Genomic DNA, 8,412 nt, shown 5'->3' on the forward strand with positions numbered 1-8,412 from the left:
ATTTATTATTTTGACGTTACAAAATATTGCTTTAATTTTATTTGTATATTAATTTTTTAATAATTTAGTTTCTTTTTAAGTAATTTGAAAATTATCAAGAATATAATATATTTAAAATTATTTATTTAAATATATCCAAATATGATGTCTCATTTTTATGTGTGTTTGCGTTGAACATATTTAATTTGTAGTTTGTATAGTTAATAACACCTTGTTGCGTGCCGTTATATGGTTTTAATAAATGTGTTGTCATTTCATTTTTATTACTACTAACGTGATTTTTTAGTGATCAGTGATAATGTATTTTTAACGTTATGATTTATATTTTATCGTATATTTTCTAACTCTTCATGCTAACACTTTTTTTAGAATCATTTTAATTAGATAATAGGTTTAAAGATGTAAATAAAACTGTGTATGTTGTAAATTTAAACTTTTTAATGTAAATGAGCACTATCAATTATGGAAATTATATTATGATTTTATTTTACTAAATTTTTCTTTCTGTGTATATTTTTTTGTTTTATTTTGTATTTTACAATTTTATTGACATATTCTTTAATTGCAGAGAATTGATATTTCCAATTTTTGTTTCATATACCTTAAAAGTCTTCAGTTGATTTTTGTTTGTTTTCTTTCTCTAATTACAATGTACAGTTCGACCGTTTCTTTTTTTTTAAGGATCAAACTACTAATATCATTAGACAGAAAAACTTAAATTCCAAGAAATGAGTGAGTATTTGTGCTAGAAAAAACTGATTTAGCTACTAATATGGTGAGATATTATAATATTAGAAGGTATGAAAACTTTTTTCTGTTGTCCTAATTAAGTTGTTGTCAATTGATTCTATATTTGTGATAACTGGAAATACATCTTTATGTCTTCCTTACATCATCCTTAATTAGTTTACCGTTCAACAATTTCTAATATACTGAGAGTAACATAATATTAGATGTTGATTATCTCCTTCCAATTAGTAATGCACAGAATGAGAGAAATTCAAGGTAAGACCACTTTACAATTTTGTTCTCATATCTATATAGAGTTAGTTTATAGATTACTTTATCTGTTTCAAAATGTAATCAGTTTAATTAAAATCTGTAATATATAAAAGTTATTACTTTAAAAAACTGTCATTTAATATAAAAATTTAATCAATTACACAGTAATATACATAATTTAATTGGCCACACAATATCCAATAAATATAAAGTTACAAAATATAAAAACAATTTATATAGTGAAACAAAAAATACTTTAAACCATTATATTATAAAACAAATGAAATATTCAAATTATATTGAAACATTAGAATAGTAAGAATCAGAAAAGCTGAAATCTCAACGTCGATCATTTACGTCGGCCATGCCTTAGACCATCTCCAATGTATTCCTCTATTTTTTCTCTAAAATAGAGAAATTTCATATTAGAGATGAATTTGTCTCTGATATATTTTTCTATTTTATCTCTTAAAAAATAATATTCTTGATATACTCTTTTCTAAGTTTACAAATAATATTCTTTATTTGTGAAAGTTGAAAATCAGCCCAATTTATTTTAGTATTTTATAAAATTATGATATTATTTACACTAAATATTTCCTTACAAACTACTATGTAAATAAAAAAATATAATTATATTTTTATAAATAATATATTTCACTAAAAAAATATTTTCGGTTATAATTTTTTAAGTAAAAAGTTAAAGGATCATTTTGTAAAAACAAATAGAGGAGGTGATATGGTAAAAATATAGTTTCTCATTGGCCGATTATTTTTGCTTGCGTGGACACTCTATCTGAGGCTTATATCCTCCAGTTTTAGTTAAAATTTGTAATATTTACTAGTTATTACTTTATAAAACTGTCATTTAATATATAAATTTAATCAATTACATAGTAATTTACATAATTTAATTGGCCACACAATATCCAATAAGTATAAAGTTACATTGAAATATTAAAACAATTTATATAGTGAAACAAAAAATACTTTAAACCATTATATTATAAAACAAATGAAATATTCAAATTATATTGAAACATTAGAATAGTAAGAATCAAAATAGCTGAAATCTCAACGTCGATCATTTACGTCGGTCATGCCTTAGAGCATCTCCAACCCACCTCTATATTTGTCTCTATAATAGCATTTAGAAGTAAAATCACTCAAACCCTACTCTATTTTCTCTTTAAAATAGAGATTGCTATTTTCAGCTCTATATTTAGAAGAAGAAATAACATTCCTCCATTATAGAGGCATATTTTTTTTATTTACAAAATGATCCTTTAACTTTTTACTTTAACAATTATAACCAAAATAAATATTTTTAGTGAAAATGTACTATTTATATAAATATATAATCATATTTTTTATTTACATAATAGTTTCTATAAAAATATTCAGTGTAAATAATATCATAATTTTATGAATGTTATACTAAATTGGGTTAGTTTTCAACTTTCACAAAGAAAAGGTACTATTTGTAAAATTAGAAAAGAATATATCAAGAATATTATTTTTAGAGGAAGTAATAGAGGAATACATTGGAGACAAATTCATATCTATTATAGAGTTTTCCTATTTTATCTTAGACCATCTCCAATGTATTTTCCTATTTTTTCCTCTAAAATAGAGGAATTTCATAATAGAGTTTTTATGTCTTTCATCAATCCTAAGTTTTATGATGCATTGTAACTCAGTAGTTCAAAAATACTGAGCTATACTTTAGAGCATTATGTATAGTAACTCAAACTGTATTGTTTAATTATATTATATAATTTTTTTCAAACTTATTTTTTCACTTTTTCATTTTGTATTAATTTTCCATTATAGTTTTTCATTATTATTTTATTAATTCTCTAAATTTAACTTGGTGAACATAAGATGAAATAAAATTCGGTGAGTTAGTAATTTTTATTTGTATTGGCCTGATGAAACGCGAAAAATGATAACGTAAATTGATTTCTCTTTTTTTGTTCTTATTAATTTGCTCTTTTTATTCATAAATTTTATATATTTTTGGATTATAGTATGTATTTTCAATAAATTTAGATGATGACAAATTTATTTAAATTCAACCTAATTTAACTAAATTTTCATTTTTTTTGTATGTTTTTGTTTTCATTTTTATTATGCTTAAAAATTCTGTTTTGATTATATATTAATAATTTATTATGATTTTCAGTATATTTTATATAATTTCTCTCAAGTTAAATTTCGTAAGAGAAAAGAAGAAAATTTTCCAAGATCAGCAAAGATTCTATTGAAATGAGCAGTCGATCTTTGTTGTCTTCCCGTGAGATCTTCAGATGCAAAAATAGAAAATGTACATGAATATAAGCAAAAGCAATACACATATCTACTACATAGCTATAGGGTTAAGCCCACCTTGATTGTAACCGTGGAGAATCTTATCTTTTTCTTCAGTCTCACATTTAAGTTTAATCGAAGTCTTTGAGAATTTTTCCTCTAGCATCCTCAACCGACTCTGTATGTTCTCAGAGATTACGTTCAGACGCACCACAAGCTTATGATCTTTCCTAGCCTCTTCTTCTGCAAACCTAGAAATACTTTTGAGGTCACCCATCTTCCCCAAGTACTCTCCTATATAATTAGCAGCCCTATAATAATCATCAGTATTGGCAAGCCATGCGTAAAAGATAGAGTAAGCAGCACCACCACCACTCAGCCAATCTTTTTTACCATGACCATCTTCTTGATAAGCCTTCTTGAACAGCAAAGCATCGTTAAGTCCATTCCAGTCTCTGTTAAACTCAACTATCCCGGTTCCTGAATGACCGAAACAGTCCCACACGGTACGAACTCTAATAGGGTTGAATCCTCTTCTGATCAATTCATCCTTAAGCTGTGGTCCGCTCTCCCCAGTACAACACAAACCATCATGTCTCTTCTTTGTTGGTATATTAACCAAAATACCTTAACCCCAAACACAGATACAACTTCTATTAGTAATATGCTAACATGATACTTTGTAATGAAAATAGAGAGATGGGATCTCATTAGTTACCTTTCCAAGGCCACACAGGTTTCTCGAATTGATCATCATAAGCTAGAGGAATATCGCCAGTTAATGATGCCAAGGATTTTGAGCGCTTAGAGATTGTAGCCGTAGAAAATTTTCTAGAAAATATAAAACTGTAGCAATTAATTTACAATGCGAACCAGTACCTTAGGAATTGGGATTGAACAAAGCTGGGATCCCCAACTAATAGTTGGTAACTATACATTCATGTCTCCTCTAAAGTTGATGCCTTCATGAATGGTTATGCACACCACTTGAGAGTATCAGTTGAAATCTTTGTGTCCAAAAAGTTGATGCCATGCTTCCAACAAACTTAATGAAATAATCATGAGTGTTCGTCATCTGCTGAATATCATCTAACTCTGCTCCCTACCACGTCGTACCAACAAACGAAAACAAAATCATTAAACAAAACCAAAATCATCTAACATGATCTAAACTCAAGCTTGCTAAATCAATAAACGAAATAAAAATCATCTAAACTCAAGCTTTCTAAATTAATTAATAAAGAAAAAAAAAATTTAACTCAAGTTTTCTTCTGAAAAAGTTTTTAGGAAGATGATGTTCAACGATGAAGGCTCACCTTTTTATAGCTGGATTTCCACTGCTTCGTGTAGAAGATTAATTGAATGAAGAATCTTTGATTGGAGTTGGTTGATGGAGTAAATAACGTCATCAATAACACTGAATCAACTTGTCCTGTGGGAGATAAATATGTAACGACCCGGTTTTCTCAACCGGATCTTGTTTTCTTTCTCTCTTTAATTAATTGGACCAAACTCAATTTATTCCCTTTTGGTTTAGTTAAACCGTGATTACATATATATAAAACTTGTTATCTCCTTCTCGATTCTAACCTAGCCGCATACCTCCATGCTTCATGATTTCTCATCTCCTTCCCATCTCTCTCGCCCAGTACATGTGTCACTTCTTCTCCTTGTGTGCGTAAGTCTATCAGAGAACCCGATACGAGTCGCAGCAACCATCCTACCTCAAGCGTTGTCCACATGAGCAAAGACGAGAAGGAGAGAAGACGTACGAACCGGAGCCACCATCTCATCATCACCAACCACCACTGAGTTGTGCCCCTGTGAACCTAAATACACCAGACGTGTGACCTATAGCACCAGAGATACTTTTGTGCAGCAGAGATTTCATCATGTCTTAAGCTGAGGAGAAGAGATGGATACATCAGACCCATGGCTGAGGAGTGGTTTTGCGAGAGGCTTCTAGTATGATCCAGGGGGTTCTAGGAAACGAGTCATGGCTCTTTGGATAGATCTCGTTTCCAGGAGTCTGTAGAAACAAACGGAATCAAGATCGGAGTTGTACAGTAAAAGTTATTGACATGCTTCTTGGACAAGAATAAGCTTAAGCTGTTGGAATGCTGAAACAGTTCCGACCAGTGTCAGAGTAAAGGCGAAACGGTCAACCTTAACAAAAGCTTTCAGTCTGGAAATTTTACAGTAAGTATTTAACTCTTTCAGTTATCATCTCCAACAAACGGATTGTCATTCCGAGTTATTTTCTGCGAGTTAAGCTTGTTTTTGTGAGAGGTGTTGGTGCAGTCTACGTTTGACCCGTCTGGAGACGAAGCTATTTTGATTAATCAAATGGTGTCCGATCGGAGTAAACCCTTTGGCTACGGATATGTGACATCTATGGGTACATTATGACCGGAGGGATTGAAAAGTTAACGGTCAGTTCTTGAGTTATGCATCTGTTTTCTCTAGGGTTCAGTTCTGGCAGAATCATCGTATTCATTTATTTTCAGAGACTTTCGGAGTTGCTGTGATAGAGCCATCAAGGTCTATTCTGTGTTTCTCAGGTTTTCATTAGAACCCGTGGCAAAGGTGAGGGTCTATTCCGTAAATCCCTTACCAGTGTAAAATTCTCTCTATCGTAGTTTAGATTTCGAATCATGATCTGTCTGTTTGAATTGAGTCTGTTTGAGTCTTGATTGTTAGTTAGTTCATTCATTGTAAACTGGAACTAGGGGTCTAGAGGATTCAACCGTTGATTTGATTGTGTGATGTTAAAAGATGCGATATATCTATGTATGTATACATAGTTATGAGTAGGGACTATGTGAGTGGGCGGGGGTCCAGAGATGTCTGGACTAGCGACGCAGCTTTGGTGGGCGGGGGCTTAGAGACGTCTGGGCTAGCGACGCAGATTGTGTGGGATGGTTTGGTTGTTTAGCATCCCATACCTCACGGAGTAACTCCCCTGTTACTCACCCCTCATATTCCTTCCCCTTTCAGATGAGACTGACGAGCAAGAGTGATTGCTATCGGGATGGTGCTTTGGGAGTTTTATTCTTGTCTTTTTCAGACTTGCGGATTTTATGCTTTTATTGATATTTTCGGGATTTATTATGTTATTTGGATTTATGGCTATTTATTGGATTTACGACTTTGGAGTGGACTTTTGAGAAGTAATAAATGGAGATTTCAGACTTTTTATTTATTTAAGTTATTTCGGAAAATACGGGTGTTACAATTTGGTATCAGAGCGGGGTTCCGTCCCGACTCTGACCCGGGATGGCGATTTGTTGGGACGTGGTTTTGGCTCGGTTTTGACTCGGTTTTAATCCGGTTTAATCGATTTTAAAAGATTTTTGAATTTGGGGATTTGAGAGTTTTAAAGAAAGAAAAATACAGCACCTTTCCGCTCAGTAACTTCTGACCCAATTGTCTTTTTATTGACGATGAGTTTATCATCGTCATCCGCTCTCTAGCTAACAAGGTTTCAGCCAGATGTTCGAGAGATGGATGATGTCACAGTTTGATAGATTGCTCAGGTGTGTATCAGTTTCGTCAGCCGTGTTCAGAGATTGTCCGCATGTGGATGTGTGACGTTGTTGCCACCACACAAACTTCAAACCATCGCTCCACGAGTTTTTGTTATTGGAGATTATATGGTATGAGATGTGAGCCATGAGTTGGCATGTGTTATTCGTGTGTATGAGTATATTTACTGCCTTGGAGGCATGGTTATTTTGTAAACTCGTGGGGATCCCTTTTGGATTGGGGTGCGACAGCTTGCGTTGTGTGATATTGGAGTTACGTTTGATATGTTTTCCAGTTTTTGGCAGTGTTGATCATTTCAGAGATGTGTCAGTTCGGACAGCTGACATAGAAACGTTGGGAGCTATTTATATTGATTGATGTGTACCAGTTATGCTTGGAGGGCCGATTGGTTCAGAGACTCGTTAGAGATGGAGTTTTGTTTTACGATATCATTCTTGGATGGACTTGTTATCACGACATCAAGTACTGTTGGATTGCCTGAGGGCAAGAGTTCACATTTCTGGAGCAGAGCAGATTTTATTTGCATACATGCTACATGCAGATGAGTTATTGGATATGGGGAGTAAATGGATTTTGGTGATCATTTCGATGGTCAACATGAGTTGCAGGATCTTCTAGTTATCTAAGAGTATGGAGATGTATTTGAGGCCTTGGAAGGGCTGTCACCAGCCAGAGGAGATGTTCTTATGATCGAGTTGGAGTCAGGGACAGCACCGGTTTCACGAGTTCCATACTGATTAGCGTTAGCAGAGATGGCTGAGCTGAAAGAACATATGGAAGATTCATCAGACAAGAGATTTATTTAGGCCGAGTAATTCACAAATGCCTTGAGTAGGTACATGAGCAACGTATCAGGAACCAAAGAGGTTCATGAGTTTACTGGGATATTTGCTAGTCTCATATTGTGTGCCATTACTGTCGATGGAGAGGCAGATGGCCTTGGGACTTTGGAGCAGGCAGTCTTGCTATGGAGGATACACCAAGCGCATGTTAGCGTTATGGCTTTGTAAGACGATCGAGATTGGGAGTATTGGATATCATAAGTGTTGAGCGGGATAATTTTGAGCGGGATGTACCTGTACCGAAACCGAGTTGTGTGTTGGACGATAAGCTATTAAAAAAAGGGGATCTTACAGCAAATACATCACTCGTGTTTCTCTACCCATCTGAAACACCAAGGCGTACAAAGATATGAAGTGTTAATTGTAATTGGTCTAGTATGAAGAGAGTTGTAGCTTCATTGCGTCACAGTGTCAGATATGTCAGATGGCTATGACAGAGGATCAGTTATCTATAATGTTATTTTTGAGCTTGCTTTTGCCGGAGTGGAAATGAGGCATGGTGATTATTGACATTTATTATTGGATTTTAAATCACCATATGTGGAAAGGATGCCACATGGGTAGTCATGGATAGACTTACCAAGTCAGCCCATTTCCTAAGTAATTAAGAAGACATTCAGAGCTAATCAGTTGGAGCACACCTACATTATTGAGTTTGGGAGGTTTCATGGATGTCAACATTGTATCGGATTGAGAATCGAAGTTCACATCT

The 8,412-nt window shown here is 33.3% G+C and overlaps 1 long non-coding RNA gene across 6 annotated transcripts in view; it reads left to right on the top strand.

Moving 5' to 3' along the window:
- Positions 1–4,908: 4,908 nt before the first annotated feature.
- The window catches only part of LOC106312138, a 13,177-nt gene continuing 9,673 nt past the window's right edge, over positions 4,909–8,412 (top strand). For 3 of the 6 annotated variants that reach the window (XR_001264144.1, XR_001264142.1, XR_001264143.1), the window contains exons 1-3: positions 4,909–5,511; positions 5,614–5,744; positions 5,820–5,898. This is a non-coding gene — a long non-coding RNA (uncharacterized LOC106312138). Of the gene's footprint in view, positions 5,512–5,585; positions 5,745–5,819; positions 5,899–6,309; positions 6,373–8,412 lie in introns of those variants that run through there. The other 3 variants (XR_001264141.1, XR_001264140.1, XR_001264139.1) reach the window with 3 other exon arrangements.

This window comes from Brassica oleracea, chromosome C8 (genome assembly GCF_000695525.1).
Source record: "Brassica oleracea var. oleracea cultivar TO1000 chromosome C8, BOL, whole genome shotgun sequence".
Classification (NCBI taxonomy): Eukaryota; Viridiplantae; Streptophyta; class Magnoliopsida; order Brassicales; family Brassicaceae; genus Brassica; species Brassica oleracea.